Source organism: Schistocerca gregaria, chromosome 4, assembly GCF_023897955.1.
Source record: "Schistocerca gregaria isolate iqSchGreg1 chromosome 4, iqSchGreg1.2, whole genome shotgun sequence".
Classification (NCBI taxonomy): domain Eukaryota; kingdom Metazoa; phylum Arthropoda; class Insecta; order Orthoptera; family Acrididae; genus Schistocerca; species Schistocerca gregaria.
Window position 1 is genome coordinate 153,577,960 of NC_064923.1, and position 21,434 is coordinate 153,599,393.

Below are 21,434 nucleotides of genomic sequence, written 5' to 3' on the forward strand. Positions count from 1 at the left end.
TCACATCCTCCAATTGAGATTCATAAAACAATTGTGCCAAAGGCGTCGTCAGTAGTTAAAACATCATCTCCATTTATACAACATAATTATGGACAGAGGGTCGATGCGAACATAGATTAGCATCAGTACTTTGCCTATGAACTAGCGTAAAGATGAAAGCCCTAGGCCGGTATATTTAGATATACCGAAACCGTGGTCAAGAATTTTAATAAATCTTCATCCTGTAACTGTTTTGGCTGTCATCATTTACCGTGAAGAATTTCAACAGTTGCTGTTTCAACCATGTTTAAAATCTTGTCATTCTTCCTCTCCTGTCGGAAACAAAATGGCAATCCATGAAGTAGCGCCCACTACTTTTCCTTCAAGGAAAAAGTTCAAAGCCTCACCCTTAGTCTTGCTAGTGGTCTCTTTGGGCTCTGAAGTGGTTATTCTATTTTACGTCCTCCCTAGTGGTGCAATGATAATAGAAACTGAAGAAACGATTTCAGCTTGTTATTCGTCACAAAGATGCAAACTGACTTCTCCTTCTCCATGACAACGCAAGGCTTCACACACGTCTGCGCAACGAGAAGGAGCTTAGAACATTTCATTTGACTGTTCTTCCTCATCCAAACAACAACACGGATCTCACAGCATCCATCTGGTTGGCCGAACAGAACATGGATGACGAAGAGGTTACTGATGCGTCAAGATGTTAGCTCTGACGTCGGCCAGTAGAATGGTACCATGACGGCATACAGGCCGTCCAAGTAACGTGGAGTAAGGCCATTGCACTGACGGAGTTTATGAGGAAAATTAGGGTTTTGAAGCCAAAAGACTGAGGAATAGAATGGTATATTGGAGTCCTGAATAAAAGAAGAAAGATAGTTGAATTATTTATTGAGCGCCCCTCGTACACTACTGGCCATTACAATTGCTACACCAAGAAGAAATGCAGATGATAAACGAGTATTCATTGGACAAATATATTATACTATAACTGACATGTGATTACATTTTCAAGCAATTTGGGAGCATAGATCTTGAGAAATCAGTACCCAGAACAACCATCTCTGGCCGTAATAACGGCCTTGATACGCCTGGGCATAGAGTCAAACAGCGCTTGGATGGCGTGTACAGGTACAGCTACCCATGCAGCTTCAACACGATACCACAGTTCATCAACAGTAGTGACTGGCCTATTGTGACGAGCCAGTTGCTCGGCCACCATTGACCAGACGATTTCAATTCGTGAGAGATCTGGAGAATGTGCTGGCCAGGGCAGCACTCGCACATTTTCTGTTTCCAGAAAGGCCCGTACAGAACCTGCAACATGCGATCGTGCATTATCCTACTGAAATGTAGGGTTTCTCAGGGATTGAGTGAAGGCTAGAGCCACGGGTCGTAACACATCTGAAATGTAACTTCCACTGTTCAAAGTGCCGTCAATGCGAACAAGAGGTGCCCGAGACGTGTAACCAATGGCGCCCCATACCATCACGCCGGGTGATACGCCATTTTGGCGATGGCGAATATACGCTTCCAATGTGCGTTCACCGCGATGTCACCAAACACGGATGCGACCGTCATGATGCTGTAAACTGAACCTCGATTCATCCGAAAAAATGACGTTTTTCCATTCGTGCACCCAGGTTAGTGGTTGAGTACACCATCGCAGGCGCTCCTGTCTGTGACGCAACTTCAAGGGTAACCGCAACCACGGTCTCCGAGGTGATAGTCCATGCTGTTGCAAAAGCCGTCGAATTGTTCGTGTAGATGGTTGTTGTGTTGCAAACGTCCACATCTGTTGACTCAGGGATCGAGACGTGGCTGCACGATACGTTACAGCCATGCGGATAAGATGCCTGTCATCTCGACTGCTAGTAATACGAGGCCGTTGGGATCCAGCACGGCGTTCCGTATTACCCTCCTGAACCCACCGATTCCATATTCTGGTAACGGTCATTGGATCTCGACCACCACGAGCAGCAATGTCGCGATACGATAAACCGCAATGGCGATAGGCTACAATCCGACCTTTATCAAAGATGGAAAAGTGATGGTACGCATTTCTCCTCCTTACAAGAGGCATTAGAACAACGTTTCACCAGGTAATGCCGGTAAACTGCTGTTTGTGTATGCGAAATCGGTTGGAAACTTTCCTCATGTCAGCACGTTGTCACCACCGCCGCCAACCTTGTGTGAATGCCCTGAAAAGCTAATCATTTGCATATCACAGCATCTTCTTCCTGTCGGTTAAATTTCGCGTCTGTAGCACGTCATCTTGGTGGGGTAGCAATTTTAATGGCCTGTAGTGTATTAATCCATGAATTGTGTTACAGGTGAGCGCATCCTGACGTTTCCCCCTGGGATGGTTACCTCTTACATTGTCCAACTACCGCCCACCGTCTCTTCCGTCATAGAGTTGGCCGCACAGTGCCTGACCCCGCTTTTTGCGGCCTGGCAGGTTATTATTCAGGTTATTTGGTCCCCGCATCCCCGGGGGCCGTTTTTCTGCGCTCCGCTCCGGCGACGGCGACCGCCGCGCCCCTCTGGGGGTACCGCCCAATTTGTCCGGCGCGTCCGTTCGGGCAAATGCCGGAGCTGGCCGCCACGGCAGGTTTTTCCCGCGCCCTATCTGTCCAGATCGCTAAATAGACCGATCGGTGCGGGAGAGCGCCCGCCGGCCGCGGCGAGCGCCCGCCGGCCGACCGGCCGGCCTCCTGGGTAATCGATAAAGTTGCTCGGAGACTCGTTACCGCTGCTGCCGGGCTAATGAGACCTGGTGCGGGGGCGGCGGGGGCGGCCGCCGCCTCCCGGGAACAAACATTTCAACAGGCAGGCGGCGGCCGCGGCGCGGCGCGGTGCGGCTCGGCTCGGCGGGGCGCATCGCTTACAGTTCACGCGCCCCGTCGCTTCCTCTCCAGTGGCCGCGCTGGCATTAGCGCAGCCTCCCCTACGGCGTCGCTTTGATCTTATTTTTGGAGCGTTGTGATCTGCACCCGAGTGAGCCGCCGGTCGAAGCGCGCGTACTCTGCTGCTGGTTGAAAGTGGCGGGTACTTACACCTCCCTCGCTCACAAAGGAAACTTTACTGAGAAAGTATCAAACGTATTTAATTAATAACCTCACGGCTGTGTGCCCGCGTCATATGCGGAAAAACTACCAACGTTTCGGCTAGTGTTGCTGGCAACCTTCATCAGTATTGTGTAACATTTCCAGTTCTTGATTCCCACATAGCAGATCTCGGCTGATTGAAGAGACAGCAGCTGACGCATGACGTCATGAAGTGGAGTGCGTTGGGGGCGGCAGATACTACACTACTGGCGATTAAAATTGCTACACCACAAATATGACGTGCTACGGACGCGAAATTTAACCGACAGGGTGGTTCAAATGGCTCTGTGCACTATGGGACTTAACATCTTAGGTCATCAGTCCCCTAGAACTTAGAACTATTTAAACCTAACTAATCTAAGGACATCACACAACACCCAGCCATCACGAGGCAGAGAAAATCCCTGACCCCGCCGGGAATCGAACCCGGGAACCCGGGCGTGGCAAGCGAGAACGCTACCGCACGACCACGAGATGCGGGCAGAATGTGGAACGCTTCACGATTTTGCGTGTCATCCTTGCGCAGGGGCCATGCTAATCTTCTCTGTATCGTTCCAATTTCAGTATATGTACCGCCGAAGTGAGTACATCCGACAGGAAGAAGATGCTGTGATATGCAAATGATTAGCTTTTCAGAGCATTCACACAAGGTTGGCGCCGGTGGCGACACCTACAATGCGCTGACACGAGGAAAGTTTCCAACCGATTTCGCATACACAAACAGCAGTTGACCGGATTTGCCTGGTGAAACGTTGTTGTGATGCCTCGTGTAAGGAGGAGAAATGCGTACCATCACGTTTCCGACTTTAATAAAGGTCGGACTGTAGCCTATCGCGTTGCGGTTTATCGTATCGCGACATTACTGCTAGCGTTGGTCGATCCATAGACTGTTAGCAGAATATGGAATACCGTATCAGGAGGGTGATACGGAACGGCGTACTGGGTCCCTACTGTCTCGTATCACTAGCAGTCGAGATGGCAGGCATCTTATCCGCATGGCTGTACCGGGTCGTGCAGCCACGTCTCGATGCCTGAGTCAACAGTTTGGGACGTTTTGCAACCATTTGTACGAACAGTTCGACGTTTGCAGCGTCATGGACTATCTGCTCGGAGACCATGGGTGCGATTACCCTTGACGCTGCATCACAGACAGGAGCGCCTGCGATGGTGTACTCAACGACGAACCTGTGTGCACGAATGGATAAATACCATTTTTTCGGATGAATCCAGGTTCTGTTTATAGCATCATGATGGTCGCATCCGTGTTTGGCGATATCGCGGTGAACGCACATTGAGTGCGTGTATTCATCATCGCGGTACTGGCGTATCACCCGGCGTGATGGTGTGGTATGCCTTTGGTTACACGTCTCGGTCAACTCTTGTTGGAATTGACGGCACTTTGAACAGTGGACGTTACATTTCAGATGTGTTACGAGCCGAGGCGCTACCCTTCATTCGATCGCTGAGAAACCCTACATTTCAGCAGGATAATGCACGACCGCATGTTGCAGGCCCTGTACGGGCCTTTCTGGATACAGAAAATGTTCGATCTCTCACCAATTGAAAACGCCTGGTCAATGGTGCCCGAGCAAGTAGCTCTTCATAATACGCCAGTCACTATTGTTGATGAACTGTGGTCTCGTGTTGAATCTGCATGGGCAGCTGTACCTGTACACGACATCCAAGCTCTGTTTGACTCAATGCCCAGGCGTATCAATGCCGTTATTATGGCCAGAGGTTGTTGTTCTGGGTATTGATTTCTCAGGATCTATGCACCCAAACTGCATGAGAATGTAAACACATGTCAGTTCTAGTATAATATATTTGTTCGATGAATGCCCGTTTATCATCTGTATTTCTTCTTGGTGTTCCAATTTTAATGGTCAGTAGTGAATTAAACAATAACATCCATAATATACATATGCAGAGGAATGAAAGCTTTGCACAAAGGCCGGGATTCGAATCCCGATCTCCTGCTGAGTAAGCAGATGCGCTATCCACAACTACACCCTAGTTCAGTGTTTTTGTACAACTGCAAGAACTACCCTTGTGAAGTTGTTACCGTATGAGCCTAGCGAGCCGAAGACCTGGGTTCTCTCTGTAATTTTCCGATCCGGAGCCATAATGGTCAGTAACTTACTCTCAGACCGCTTGCTCATTTTACTTTAGATTGAAACCTGTTAGGTTTTTTTTCTTTTTTTTAGCTCAGTCTGTGTTGCCTGGACACCAAGAGCTGTTGCAGGACGATTGATTCACGGATCCTGTTATACGGCTCCTTCCGTGTATAGCGATTTTCGACTATGACGATTGGGGTCTGAAGATGGCATCAATGTAATGCCGAAACTGGGAGCACATAGAAGTTCATAAAATAAAACAAACTTCTACATACCATACGGCAGTCGTCCCACGATCCATAATGGATCAACGAAGATGAAACCTGTCAGGGTTTCATTGAGATCAGATGACAAAATTTTATTTTCAAAATCATTGAACGCTTCTCCCATTGTTCTCCTTACGCTCACTCTCCCGTCGTTGAGCTTTAGTTTTCCACATACGTTTGTCTTCTTTTGCATCTGTGACGAAGCTCTACTTGTTCAAGAAGCGATTTTCTAACGCGGTTATTAAACTGTGGTGGGTCTACCCAATCCCTGAAGTTCTTGCTCGTAACATACTTGTCTAAAGCATATTGAATGATGGATTTGAATTTTTTTCCACTTGTGCCCTATATCTGCAACGAATCCTGGCGTGGGTAAAAATTTTCAGTCAGCGCTTCAGTCTCTTAAGCAAGAGCTTGGTCGGAATTACATACAGGTGATAGAAGATATCACCTTAGTTCTTTTACAGCACAGCGAATCTTTGTCCTTCATGCAGTGTCCCGAAAACATTACTTTATTTTGAATTTTTGACTGAGATGAATGCACGTTACGTTCAGGGTTTATCAAAGATGTTTGATTCTGACTGCCAAACGTTGGTTTATTGACAAAAGTGAAGATCGCACAATAATCCGAAGCACAACAGCAGGCTTTGCAGCGACTGGAAAAAGGAGAGAGTTGCGTAGGTATTGGTTTGGCCTTCCCAGCGGCCTGATGCTAATGAATGAAAATGTAAGGTCTTATATGAAAAATAAACTGATAAGGGGAGAAGGTCTTCACTTTGAAACAGCTTTCAACGCCAATTCGACATATTTGCAGGTCTCTTTTACGCGAATACAGGGAAAACTTGGTTTCAAGCATATCTCGGAGTTTACAAATACTTTTCAACGCTCTGAGTGGTTGGTTGGTTGGTTGATTTGGTGGAAGAGACCAAAAAAGGGGGTCATCGGTCTCTTTGGATTAAGGAAGGAAGTCGGCCGTGTCCTTTCATAGTAACCATTCCGGCATTTGCCTGAACCGATTTAGGGAAATCACGGAAACCTAAATTAGGATGGCCGAACGCGGTATAGAACCATCGTCCTCCCAAATGTGAGTGCAGTGTGGCTGCGCTTTGGGTAGCTGGACATATTATTAACTGTAACTGCAGTTTTAGTTTCAAAAATGGCTCTGAGCACTATGGGACTTAACATCTATGGTCATCAGTCCCCTAGAACTTAGAACAACTTAAACCTAACTAACCTAAGGACATCACACACATCCATGCCCGAGGCAGGATTCGAACCTGCGACCGTAGCAGTCGCGCGGTTCCGGACTGAGTGCCTTAACCGCGAGACCACCGCGGCCGGCGCAGTTTTAGTTTGTTCGTGAATGATGTATGTATATGTTTTAGTTCGTTGTCGAATACATTTTTCTACTTTTCAATGAATCACGATTTTACTTAATAGACTGTACAACATAGATGACTGAGACTGGAAAGGTCTCTGGGGCCATATAGTTTCATTTTATTAAACCATCTATGCAGGATCTTCCATTTCGTTTTATACTGAGGTGCTGTTCGAGTCAGATAGAGAGCTTCTGAAATGCTCTTCGACTTTACGGGAAATACCAAGTGGACAGAGGCGTCATTAGGATTTTGAATTGAGGACGGAGGCGTGCAGGGATAGTCCGTGCAGTTGTGCAAAAGCTACTGTGCCAGAGTGGCGGAACAGTTAGCCCATCTGTCTAATGAGTTAGCGTATATGTCCTTCTAGTAGGGGACCCGGCTTCAAACCCAGCCATTGTATAAAATTTTCATTTGTCACTTCAGTCCGCAAATATGCATCGTAGATGTTTAAGACTGAAAAGGGAGCAGGAACCGTATAGTTTCATTTACCCGTGTTGTGACCTGACGAAACTACTTTCGTCCAGCCTTAACTGTGAGTTCTTTGACTGCTCTGAGAGAAGGCTCCTCAGACTAGAAAACATGAAATGTCTGGTTCAGTCCCGAATACGTACGGGATTAGTCCCTCGTTGAAGTCCCTCTAGAATGGCCCAGATGCAGTCACCCTGCTATTACTATTAAATAAGTATCAGTACACACACCATCAGATTATTTGACTTGTCGCTCTAACGAAGTAGGCGAGTATCAGAAATATGTCTCGTGGTCTTATCGTGGCGTGTTTATCTTCTGCCGTTAGGTCAGACGATAGAAATGCCACTTGCACGCATAGAGTAGCCGATTGACGGTGACCAACATTAAACAGAACTTGATTAATTTTCACACACATTTATTAAAATAGTAAAAAGCATAGACATTACGTAACTTGATTCTGAATGCTGTTTACAATTGACAATATGAAGTTCCTTTGGTCTTGGTACGTTAATCTTATTCTCACATATCTCTGATACTTGACAAAGTGTCTATACATTTCTCTTCATGGCTATGTATAGGAATTTGGTAATCTTATTAGGCGCAGACAGAAGCTTGACTATAGACTGGTACAGATAAATGCAGACTAATGCAGACTGACTAATCGGAGGTCTGTTCACTTGGTATAATACCTCACGCGTTCAGGTATCACTGCGCGAGTGTGATCTGCGAGGAGAAAAGGTTCTAAGTTAGCAGCAATCTCATTGGCTGCGTTACATATTAATACCCGGATCGGCGGAAGCAGAATTTGGTCCATCTCTAAGGCAGCGCCATCTCTTAGTGTGGAGATGGACGAGCGCAGCGCCTGTGCTGTTGTGCTTAGCGGAGCGCGCTCTAGTGGGAAAGTTGTGTACGAGATGACTAAGCGGAACTATGTACACAGCAGGAACCACAGATGAAATATATATTGTTTTGAGAACTTACGAGCAGTAAAATGCAAATGGTAAATGGATACAACAGATGAACACATAGCCGAATGAAACCTCGCCAATCCACGATAACGGTATTTACTGAAGACCTTCTAGACTCGCACTGCCGGTTTCGCTACATTTTTAGTTGCATATTCTGGTGCATGTCTGCATTAAAATTACCAGTACTCATATAACATCAAATAATTAACTACATAGTCGGAATAAATTATTTCTCGATTGACTGTCTAAAAAAAATTGATATTGGACATGGATTAACCGAAGCGCTCGACCTCTTAATTTTAAAGTGGTTGCATTATGACTTCTAAAAGGGGCTAATCTGCCTACTGAATTTTGTACATATACTGGCTTGTTACGGACTTAATTACCTTGCTGTATCTATTGTAGTTTACGATTGACAAAGTGTAATGATCGACGCAGACCGGCAATATCCTCAGTAACTGCGGTAATTAAAACATGGGTGACCACATTAGGTGTGTGACGTAAGGACAAAAATTCCACAAATAATTTATTCCTACTATGTAATTACTTATTGGCTGTTATAATAACATTACTAATTTTTATACAGAGATGCATCAGAAAATGCAGCTAAAAATGTTGCGAAACCTGTAATGCTGGTCTACAAGGACTTTAATAAATACAGCTGCAGTGCATTAACGAGCTTTCGTTCAGCTGTGTTCTTCAGTTTTACCCACTTGAACATCTGCAAAGCCGGCCGGAGTGGCCGAGCGGTTCTAGGCGCTTCAGTCTGGAACCATGCGACCGCTGCGGTCGCAGGTTCGAATCCTGCCTCGGACATGGATGTGTGTGATGTCCTCAGATTAGTTAGGTTTAAGTAGTTCTAAGTCCAGGGGATTGATGATCTCAGATGTTAAGTTCCATAGTGCTCAGAGCCATTTGAACATCAGGAAGTTTTTTGAAAATTTGTGGTAAGTTTCTATAGGACCAAACTGCTGAGGTCATCGGTCCCTACGCTTACATACTACTTAATCTAACTTAAACTAAGTTACGTTAAGAACACACACACCCACGCCCGAGGGAGGAGTCGAACCTCCGACGGGGGGAGCTACGCGAACCGTGACAAGGCTCCCAGACCACGCGGCTAACGTCTATATTTTGCTGCTTGAACGTTCATTAATCTTTGAAATAATGCCACTAATTAAAACTGCGCCGTCCAGGAGAATTTTGTGTAGACACTTACTTGCATCTCTATTGGTAAACTGTGTACAGCTTGCTACTGACTTAGTTAATCGTTGCCTGAACAGCCCATTGTCAAACAATTAAGTGACAAGTTATACAGTTGAAACATCTATAGACAAAAATAGTGCTACATTTACTAGTGATATTCAGTTTGATTACTTCCTGTCGCTTAGCAGTCTTTGCAGCCGTTTTATCTGTATTCTTCCAAGACATAATGAAATAGCATTGAAACATAATGCTTCGTAATGTTTTACCGGAAGTTTCAGAAATCCCCATCACTGAATGCTTAACGGTCGTCTTTTGACATTATTTCCCTATTTCGATTAAGTAATTTCACATGAAATATCAACGCGTGTCTCCTGACACGCAATTTGACGAAAGCGTTAGCCATACAGAAAATAATGACACAAATATTTAAGTTTAGATCTACAAATCGTCTAAGAGTGTCGCATTAACGATTTCTCTTTACATACAACAAAGAGCTTTCTCTGCAGAAAGGAAGGGAATTTTGTTGTTTTGCACCATTTCGTTCATTAGAAGTATGAAACCATCTCTAAAAGCCTCCCAAAATCGAACGCGATAAAGTGTATAATTACTTCATTTTACTTACGGAAATTATGTAACACCCACCTAGTTGAGCTTCTTTCTAACCAGTGGTGTTAGGAGCTTAGCTTGATTGGTTGATAATTAACGCAAAGAAGTTAAAGCGACACTGTGCATAGCGAAGTAGAGCATTGTTATAGGGCTAAAAGGCTCACTGCCAGATATGATTGTGGACTGACAGCACAGTAAAGGTAAATATGACGATGGGTTCGGCGTGTAGAAAACGTCGTTATCTGATTACCCACATGAACTGAATACCCAGGTATCGAACTGCAGTAAAACTAGCTACACACTAGGCTTACCATCAGTTTGTGGAATACATGCGTGACTGAAGTTACCAATATTTGTCGTGCCATAGTAATACGCTCCTCATGAAGTCTTAATGAGGCAATGATCGAAAAACAGCTCACGCGACACGTGCCGGTAGCATTAAGGGATCAGATTTAACGACCGAACTTTCAGCAAAATTATATTTGTAGCCGACGTGAAATTAGCTCCGGAAGCTTGTTTCTGCCGTCGATAAAAATTAACGGCGCACAATTTCCCTGGCGGCCAGCACGCGTTCGCGGAAATATACGGTTACGCCTTGGGGTTGGGTGGCGGCTCAAAGACTCATACGAAGCGACATCCGTCATACTCTGAGCGAGCAGTTATCAATAAGTGACCGGCTTACGCTGTCAATAGAAAATAATGGGATTTGCATTGCCGTCGCGTGAAATATTGGACAAAAATTTCAGCAACATTATAAATCGTAGAGAGAGCACTGACGTACGCACTTAATCTCAGAAAGCATAAATAATAATATTTGGAAAAAAAAAATTGTACGGCATGGGGGAGCTCGTGAGTGAGTTTATCCGTATGCGCTCTTTGGAAACATGCATGACTAATGCTTACGGCATCACCGGTATATCACAGGGCTACCCCCTGCTGCCCTCCGTGACGCGACGCGGATCAAAGCGCGCGCGGGCGCCGCGTTTGATGAATATTCTGTTTGTTTTAAGATTTCCGGCGCGGACGGACTTTATGTTTGGGCGCGTTTCCCGCGCGCCGTGGCGGTGGTGGGCCATAACTCAGCGCAGCAGTCGTAACTCGGGTCGCACGGCGCGCTACGGCAGTACACCTGATCCGGCGAACACCACGCGCATGCGCGGTGGCAACGCTCGCCGCCGTGCCCTCTGCGATGATAAATGAAGCCACCCGTCACGCGCTGTTGAGATTTCGCGGCACGCAGTCGTCACCCCGCCTGTCTGCTCCCCCTCCAGGAAAGAATAGTAATAAAAAAAAGGAAAAGGAGGAGGAAAACACTTTGTTCTCCCTTGCAGGAACAATGCTCAGCAGCGCGCGAGCAGGGATCGTCGTCTTCATAGCTAATTAACGCGGGGAGAAACGTGCTCTTTGCAGGCAGCGGGAGAAAGAGAAAGTGGTGCAGAATAGACTCTATATCCGTGTGCGCGCGCGCTCGTATCGTGTCAAGAGAACAATCACGGTTCAGAAACTCGACAGCTTACGTCCATTGTCTGTAGAGGCAGTAGGAATGTTCGCAACTGGTTAATCGGGACTGGTACGCTATTGCGCTATTACCCTCAAATGGTTCAAATGGCTCTGAGCACTATGGGACTTAACATCTATGGTCATCAGTCCCCTAGAACTTAGAACTACTTAAACCTAACTAACCTAAGGACATCACACAACACCCAGTCATCACGAGGGAGAGAAAATCCCTGACCCCGCCGGGAATCGAACCCAACCCGGGCGTGGGAAGCGTGGGAAGCGTGGGAAGCGAGAGCGCTAATACGTTCGTCGACGAATTGAAACGTGGCCGAAGCTTCAGTATTTTGACATGGTAATTTGCAGATAAATTCCCGTGTGTTAGTGCTCAGAATTTCACCTCAAACCTGTTCGCTTGTTATACCAACAACATGTTTTGACGTTCTTTTCGGCAGAAAGAATTTCGTAACACAAATTTTATAGTGAAGACAAAACATGGATGACGGTCAAAGAAGACGGATCGGGATGGATTAAAAGAACAAGTCAGTCAACAGCAATAAGCAGTTTAGCACAGTTAATCTTTTGGCCAGAAGATATCTGTCCAGTAGCAGGTCCATATGTGATTGAAATAGTTCCATTTTTCCCTAGCTGTATTGTTGGCACACTGCATGCACCAGTACAGTGTTACTGTAACTATTTCTTTGCACATTTAAGTTTTTCTGAAGCTTTTTGGAGTGATATAAAATTGAGTTAATTTTCCAGTACTAGCACTAACAATCACAATAGCAAAAATATATTTAGTAACTATAAATCATAATGGTCCAAGACACAAAAAGTATATTTTTAATTTTGTCAGTCACATTTTCTGAAAATGACGAGGATACTGTTATCAGACAAGGAAATTGTTAGCAGTCTTTAGTGTGGGTATGAAAGTAGTGCTGAAGGACGAGACGAATGAGGGCGCTATAAAACAGATGGAGATGTGTGCAGTGACTATGAGCACATTGAAGAGGATGTCATAGACCGCCATGAAGTGAACCATCCCAAAAGAGACTACTGATAGATTAGGACTTTGTTGTATTTGCCCCACGAGTAATGACAGAAAAACAGTGGTTAAGAGTGAAAGATTTAGCAGGTTTCCTTGAAACATACATAAAATGTCTTTATGCCCTGACTGCGTGTAAAGTATCATTTGGAAACTGGTTTCACTGTTCATTGCATAATACTGATTTCATACTAATAAAACATGAATTACAATCACTGAATTCATGATTTTAATTATTATGATAACTGGACTAGACGGTTTCCCAGTATAACGATCATGGCTAGTGCGCATAGCTATAGAGTAGTAAGGTTTGTATATGAAATGGTAGTTTGCTTGCGAGCTCGCATTGGCAACACACATGAAAACGAAATAAAGGTTGTGGTGAGAGAGTCATTCGTATCGTTGCCTAAAGTCAGTGTTCACACCGTTTTTGATTAACTTTTCAGTACGAGAAATTAAAAGTGCAACCTAAAGTAAAAATAGCGGCATTACAACAGAGAAAAATACCGAAAGATTATTGTTGCAATCTGAATTAAAAATTCCAAGAGAAGGTGTACAACATCGCTCTTATCAAAATATTTTCATTTTTGTTGTGTTCTACAGCTCTGATACCATTGCGAAATATCATGTAACACCGCAAGCTGCTGTTAAAAATATTCTTTGATAAGCGAAGGGTTTCGGTTAAAGACCATTTTCAGTGCAGCTTGAGTTAACGGAAACATTTACATGAGAATGCAATGACGTCAAAACCGAGCGCAGTGTCAGAACGTCAGAGAGAGTACACATGCCAAATTGACAGTGACGTGGGAGCACTTGTAAAAAGTACGATCATTTTCAATAGTAAAATGTACTGCTTCTTAAATTCGAAGGAGAGTACAATGTAAGACAGCGGAAGAAGAGCAAATTATTATTTAACTAGCAGAGAAATTCGGCTTTCCTCAGGTATTTACTTATAGCTGTGCTTTCAAGCCCGTACCAGGCAGTGCCTAGTTTTATGCTTAATATTTATGTCATATCTCCTGAACTATGTGACACACAATAATTTGATATTGCAGCTGTATTCAGTGGTAAACGTGCACGCTGTCTGAAAAATGCGTCGCGAATATAGGCAGTAGTAAAGAAATAACAAATTATAACGTCATGCCCCATGCGGTACTTCTGTTGTATAAACAGCGGAAACGTAGTAACCGGGACACTTTTTTCCTTTCATCATTTTATAGGGGGTTGTCAGCAAGAAAAAGAATCTTAAGGGTGTGAAATTATGTGTAAAGTTCGTTGTAAGCCGCTAAATGCCCTCTTTCTCAAATATGGGGTGAATAAAATCTGTTGGTCCACGAGTCGTGGTCCAGACATTTTTTCACTTACTCCCCTTAGAAAGGTATGTGGTTCTTACTCCCACAGCGATTGTTGCCTGACAGTAAGGTATACGTGTAAGTGGTTTGGTTGAAATCGGTCCAGCGGTTTAGGAGGAGATGTGAAACACACACACACACACACACGATATGGTCGGATGACAGTCTACGAAACGGTCTCCAATCGACTGAGAATGTAAGACGAAAATACTCAATCAGTATTTTCACTATTTTGCCGGGTAATTCCGGAAATCAAAACCGTTTTAATTCTCCCACTAAAGACATCTGTCTTCGGTATCGATTACGAAAGTAGGCTCTTTGGTGTGACAGTCGGGTGCTCTACTCACTTTGAAGACAAAACTCAGTGAAGAATTTTCAGCCGACCTGAGTTACAAATAAAGACTACAGAAAACTGTCATCTCCATGGACGTGGAACAGAGCGACTGCGATGAATGAACGTTTTCAGAAATGACTGCAACAGATTGCCTTTCTTGGTCGTACAACATTTTTATTTTACCATTGAGGTTTCCTAGCGACTCGCCATCAGATCGTACTCAGTTGTTAGTGACTGTGTGTAGCTGTGGCAACACATAAGAAAATCGAAACAAGTACGCTCTGAATGTGGCGAAGTACCTATTGTCTGATCAAAAACGTGAAGCAATTATAAGGCATATTGAGAAGATATGTGATGAGATTTGATTACGCAGTCAGCCCGCATCTCGTGGTCGTGCGGTAGCGTTCTTTCTTCCCACGCTCAGGTTCCCGGGTTCGATTCCGGGCGGGGTTAGGGATTTTCTCTGCCTCGTGATGGCTGGGTGTTGTGTGCTGTCCTTAGGTTTAAGTAGTTCTAAGTTCAAGGGGACTGATGACCATAGATGTTAAGTCCCACAGTGCTCAGAGCCATTGATTGCGCAGTCGAGTCAGAACTTGGCAGTATGAGTCTCTTTATCAGTGTTACGTTTCACGCAGTTAGTTTGGTAAGGGTATTGTAACTGGTGCTTCATATCCCGGATACTTGAACTGGGAAAGGCCTAAAAACTGTTTTATCAAGGATAGATAGGCTATGGGGACCTTGTTGACCACGGAGGCACCTCAGCATCACGCACACTTTCTAAAACATTGGAAAAGTACGTAGTTGTAGCCAGGGCTGTTCTGCAGCTGAAACTCGTCTCTTGTTTAAGAGAAGCAGATCCACTGATTTGTACCAACGCTCCCCAGGACGCGCTAGGGACCATGGTGTCGCGAGCACCAGCTCCACCCTTGCCAACAAATAGACTAACATGGGTTACCTAGAACAGAGGTAGGGATTGGAGAAGGTGGAAGCGGAAGAGATCTCTCCAGAAATACCGAGTTCGGAAAAGTAGAAATAGTGCAAAGACGCGGGCAGGGGGGCTAGATGGAACAGAGAACGCACCTATCTCAAGAGCGAGTGGGACGGGCACCTTTACAGCCTGTTTGCAGCGGTCGGGCGCTATCGGCGTCTCCAAGTTTTCCTCCGACGCGCCAGCAGTAACCCTACCCTAAGTTATGGCGTTCATTTCTAGGTCTGCCGAGATGCGATCTGCGCCCGGCAGGTCGGTAGGGGGAGGACATTTCGGCCTCCGCGGCAATCGGCGAACACAGTGGGAGGGGCGAGAGCTCAACGACATCTTAGTAGCGGCCTAGGAGTCGTGAATCCTGCGAAGGCAGTTCCAACAAGCTCCTTATCCTAATAGTAACCACTGCGCAGGTACAACGTGTGCGCCCTCAGCCTTTCGTCTTACAAATACACGTCCTAATGCTGCTGCTTGTAAGAACTTCTAATGAATGGCAACTAACCACTTTCTATACATCTGTATTCAAATTCCGCGTACCATAGTGAAGTGCATGGCAGCGGGTATTTCCCGTTGTACCAGTTATCAGTGCTTCCTTCCGATCCATTCATGTATGGGGAATGATTTCTTTAACTTATATTACCGAACTATCAGTTTAATAAGTCACAACTGAAAAATACTAACGCGAATTCTTTACAGACGAATGGAAAAACTAGTAGATGCCGACCTTGGGGAAGATCAGTTTGGATTCCGTAGAAATGTTGGAACACGTGAGGCAATACTGACCCAACGACTTATCCTAGAAGAAAGATTAAGGAAAGGCAAACCTACATTTCCAGCGTTTGTAGACTTAGTGAAAGCTTTTGACAATGTTGACTGGAATACTCTCCTTCGAATTCCGAAGGTAGCAGGGGTAAAATACAAGGAGCGAAAGGATATTTACAATTTGTACAGAAACCAGATGGCAGTTATAAGAGTCGACGGACATGAAAGGGAAGCAGTGGTTGGGAAGGGAGTGAGACCGGGTTGTAGCCTATCCCCGATGTTATTCAGTCTGTATATTGAGCAAGCAATAAAGGAAACAAAAGATGAGTTCGAAGTAGATATTAAAATCTATGGAGAAGAAATAAAACTTTGAGGTTCGCTGATGACATTGTAATTCTGTCAGAGACAGCAAGGGACATGGAAGAGCAGTTAAACGGAATGGACAGTGTCTTGAAAGGAGGGTATAAGATGAACATCAAGAAAACCAAAACGAGGATAATGGAATGTAGTCGAATTAAGTCGGGTTATGCTGAGGAAATTAGATTAGGAAATGAGACTCTTAAAGTAGTAAAGGAGTTTTGCTATTTGGGGAGCAAAATAACTGATGATGGTCGAAGTAGAGAGGATATAAAATGTAGTCTGGCAATGGAAAGGAAAGCGTTTCTGAAGAAGAGAAATTTGTTAACAACCAGTATTGATTTAAGTGTCAGGAAGTCATTTCTGAAAGTATTTCTATGGAGTGAAGCCCATGTATGGAAGTGAAACATGGACGATAAATTGTTTAGACAAGAAGAGAATAGAAGCTTTCGAAATGTGGTGCTACAGAAGAATGCTGAAGATTAGATGGGTAGAGCACATAACTAATAAGGAGGTATTGAATAGAAATGGGGAGGAGTTTGTGGCACAACATAACTAGAAGAAGGGATCGGTTGGTACGACATATTCTGAGGCATCAAGGGATCACCAATTTAGTACTAGAGGGCAGGGTGGAGGGTAAAAATCTTAGAGGGAGACCAAGAGATTAATGCACTAAGCAGATTCAGAAGGATGTAGGCTGCAGTAGGTACTGGGAGATGAAGAAGCTAGCACAGGATAGAGTAGTATGGAAAGCTGCATCAAACCAGTCTCAGGACTGAAGACCACAACAACAACAACAACCTCTATGTGTACTATCGTAACCTTCACGACTCTTACTGGGTGTGTCAAACCTTTTGGGTCAAATTGAAACAGGTGGGGTCCGCAGCCGACTGTATTGCGATAGGGAACCAATGGTCGGAAGTGCTTATTTATTGTTATGTGAATGTGTGGTGTCTGTTCTTTCAGACATGTCAAAAGAACAGATTCCACGGATTCATATAACTTATTCACCTCGATGGGCAATTACTCCTCAACCTTCAGTGCGGACCCACATTTACGTTCGACCTCCTAGCGACCTCGGAGGGCACTGACGGGAATAGCCAATACGTGTCGCTAGATAGGAATAGGAGTCAGCAGGGGAGAGTGCCGAGATAATCGGCGCATTTGCTTTAAACGCTGTGTCCAGGTGGCTCAGTGGTTAAGGAACTACCTAGCGAGCAGGAAATGTCAGTGGTCTGGCCAAGTTTTTCACTTGTCACCCCCGATTCCGGCCAAAGTCCCAATGCAGCTGATATCAGTACTTCCTTCCCTTTCCTCTCCTTCCTCCCTGCCCCTTCAATTTACGTGACACATTTATCTAAATAGCTAGCAAGCAGGCCTTCATACGTTTCTTCGAGGATTACATATGCCAAAGTTTTGAGGGCATAACAACTGTTCCACCAGTGCTGTCGACACCTTACCCTTCGAAATGGCTGTTTCAAAGACTAGTTGTTGGGTGTCTAGTGCTGGGTGGTCAGCCACATAGTCCGACAACCTATCCTAGAAGTCTGGTCTTCGAATATGTCTTCGGCGGGACCCCTGGCTGGCTCTCTGTGGCGTGAATTATCCCATGTCTCGAGAGCTGGTATCCACGGAAATAAACGTTTTCAGTTAGCATTATGCGTGTTGGGAAAGTGTTGTCTGTACATTCGTTCTGCTTTATAGGCACTACATTCTGCCACTCCATATAGTGAATACATGCCTGCCAACTCTCGCGACGAGTAACGATCTGTCTCTGACCATGAGCCATGCACTGTACAAAGTAACACACCTCACCATTGACACGTCGCTAGCTGTTTGATGCAACGGACAACTGAAACAGGGGTAGTTGCGTGCGTGCGGCACAGGTTAATGCGCCGGTGCCATGCATGTGATCGCCACATGGTACGGTCACGTCAAAAGAAATGCACACTATTTTTTTTAAAATACAGTTTTCATTCTGCATGTGTGAAACTCTTACAGTGTGTAGATACATCCTTCCCGCTTGATTTCAAACTTAGTTCAACCTGTTCCCGTGTGTGGCGCCGTCACAGCATGTCTTCAAGATGGCTGCTACACTTGACGATCGTCAGATGCAACGTGCAGTCATAGAATTCCTGTGCTGTGAAAACGAAACAGTAGGAAACTTCCACAAGAGGTTGAAAAATGCGTATGGAGATGCTGCTGTCGATCGCAGTACAGTTTGTCGGTGGGCAAGCAGGTTTCGTGATGAAAGCGGGAAGGCAATATTGAGGATTGTCCCCGCAACGGGAGGTCTCGTACTGCACACACTCCAGACAATGTACAGAGAGTTAAAGAATTGTTGACTGCTAACAGACCCATGTCAGTGAACGAATTGTCACGCTACATTGGGATTGGGGAAGGAAGTGTTTGGGAATACTGAATGTGTTGGCGTTAGAAAAGGTTTGTGCCAGGTGGGTTCCAGGATGTTGACAGTGGCTCTCAAAGAAACAAGAAAAACGGTATGCAGCGAACTTTTAGAACAGTACGAGAATGGTGGAGATGAATTTCTTGGAAGAATTGTGACAGGTCATGAAACATGGCTCCATCATTTTTCACCAAAGACGAAAAGGCAATCAATGGAGTGGCATCATGAATATTCACTCAAGAAAAAATAATTCAAACCCACACGTTATGCTAGAAAAGTCATGGCTACGGTGTTTTTCGATTCCGAAGGACTCTTGCTTGTGGACATCGTGCCATGTGGAAGCACCATAAGTTCTGATGCATATGTGACGAAATTGAAGAAACTTCAAGCTCGACTGAGTCGTGTTCGACCACATCGGCATGAGCAGCATGTTTTGGTGTTGTACGACAATGCACGGCCACATGTCAGTCAAGAAACGATGGAAGCGATCACTAAACGCGGATGGACAACACTGTAACACCCGCCTTACAGTCCTGACCTGGCTACATGTGACTATCATCTCTTTGGGAAACTGAAAGACTCTCTTCGTGGAACAAGGTTTGAAGATGATGACTCCCTTGTGCACGCTGCCAAACTGTGGCTCCAACAGGTTGGTCCAGAATTTTACCGTGCAGGCATACAGGCGCTGGTTCCAAGATGGCGTGAGGCAGTTGAGAGGGATGTGGAGAAATGAAAATATTGTTCCTAAAGTATGTATCTACACACTGTAAAACTTCCAGACATGTAGAATAAAAGATGAATTTAAAAAAAAAATAGTGAGCATTTATTTTGGAGTGACTCTCGTACGTGCGCTGGGGGCTAAGTTCTGTACAGTATGTTTGGTGGTCAGGGGTGTAAGCTGTTTATCACACTCTGCCTGTTCCATTGTACAACAAAAATATTTGCAAGAGAGTGGTAGAGCTGCATGCAATACATTCATTGAGACGGGAGGTCGTAGCTTTGAACGATTACTATGAGCTACGTTGTTCTTATGCAGTGTACGCTATGTATAACGCAACAAAATGTTTCAAATGGCTCTGAGCACTATGGGACTTAACTTCTGAGGGCATCAGTCCCCTAGAACTTAGAACTACTTAAACCTAACTAACCTAAGGGCACCACACACATTCTTCCCCGAGGCAGGATTCGAACCTGCGACCGTAGCGGTCGCGCGGTTCCAGACTGTAGCGCCTAGAACCGCTCGGCCACTCCGGCCGATTATAACACAACGAATATGCATTTCTGATCATTGGTTCCCTGTCTCAATATAATCGGTTGTGGACCCAATAACACCTGTTTTAATTTGACACAAAAGTTTTCATCACAGTGTAGGGAATAGTAGAAACAGATGCGATGATGAAACGAGCGATTTGGCAACCATGGAAACAGCACATTACGTTAGGAATCAGTAACTGGTGTCACCTCGACAACAGACCTTTGCCACTGACCCTGATACCGATGTTCAGTCGAGTTGGCGTCGTGAACCAGTTAACAACACGCTGTTGTCGGGAATGCGTTTAATAAAAACTACAGCAACGTGGCCGCGCAGCTTTGACGAAGCGGGTGACTCGGCACAGAAGACGGATGGAAGTGCAAAATGCATGTGCACACCAGAGAAGGTTGCAAGAGTGGAAGAAGCCATCAGCCGAAGTCCCAGGTGTTTTGCACCCAAGCATGCGCCGCAACTTCTACATCTACATCTACATGCTTACTCTGCAATTCACGCTTAAGTGCCTGGCAGAGGGTTCATCGAACCATTTTCGTGTTACTTCTCTACCATTCCACTCTCGAATGGCGCGTGGGGAAAAGGAACACCTACATCTTTCCGTTCGAGCTCATTTCTCTTCTTTTATTATAATGATCATTTCTCCCTACGTAGGTGGGTGTCAACAAAATATTTTCGCATTTGCAAGAGAAAGTTGGTGATTGAAATTTCGTAAATAGATCTCGCCGCAAAGAAAACCGCCTTTGTTTCAGTGGCTGCCGTCTCAACTCGCGTATCAAATCAATGATATTTCGGTGTGACCCACCACACACCGACCAGGAACTGAAGGTTCAAATTTGTGACGAACATGCTCCAATTCCAGTGCCAGTCCTGAAAGATGTGTTGTCAAGCTTGCGTAAAATTCGCCTATGATGTAGCATTTAAGTGAGTCATTTTATTGTTGACTGAGCCCAATCACTTCTTTTCTCTTTTCATGCAGTATGTGACAAGTGTTATTTCTTCTTCTGAGTAAGGTAGGTTTACATCTGTCGAAACAGGTAAAGTTCGAATAGACTTCTGGAGTGCAACTGGTTGGCTCTATGATTCTCATTGTATCCAGTTACCTCTCTGCTCTCTAACTTCAGGACATAAATCTACAGGATATGAAACACTCTTGCGGAGTTACTCAGTCTACTGAGCCACCACTATTGCTATGTAATCCTACATTGACAGGAGTACTGAAAAATCTAGGTGGTCAGGACTTGTGAGCGTTACATCTAAATCCTACATCTAAATCCTGTGACATACAATACAGTGATGTGCTACCAAAGACACCCACACACACACACACATATA

General features: G+C 44.9%; 1 protein-coding gene and 1 non-coding gene across 3 annotated transcripts in view; both read right to left on the bottom strand.

Annotated features, from left to right (window-relative positions):
- LOC126365912 (cytotoxic granule associated RNA binding protein TIA1-like) overlaps positions 1-21,434 on the bottom strand; it is a 1,308,360-nt gene that overhangs the window by 753,966 nt on the left and 532,960 nt on the right. The gene's annotated exons all lie outside the window — the stretch shown is intronic.
- Positions 3,577-3,683, bottom strand: LOC126268499 (U6 spliceosomal RNA). The gene has a single exon (XR_007549125.1). It is a non-coding gene; the product is annotated as a U6 spliceosomal RNA (small nuclear RNA).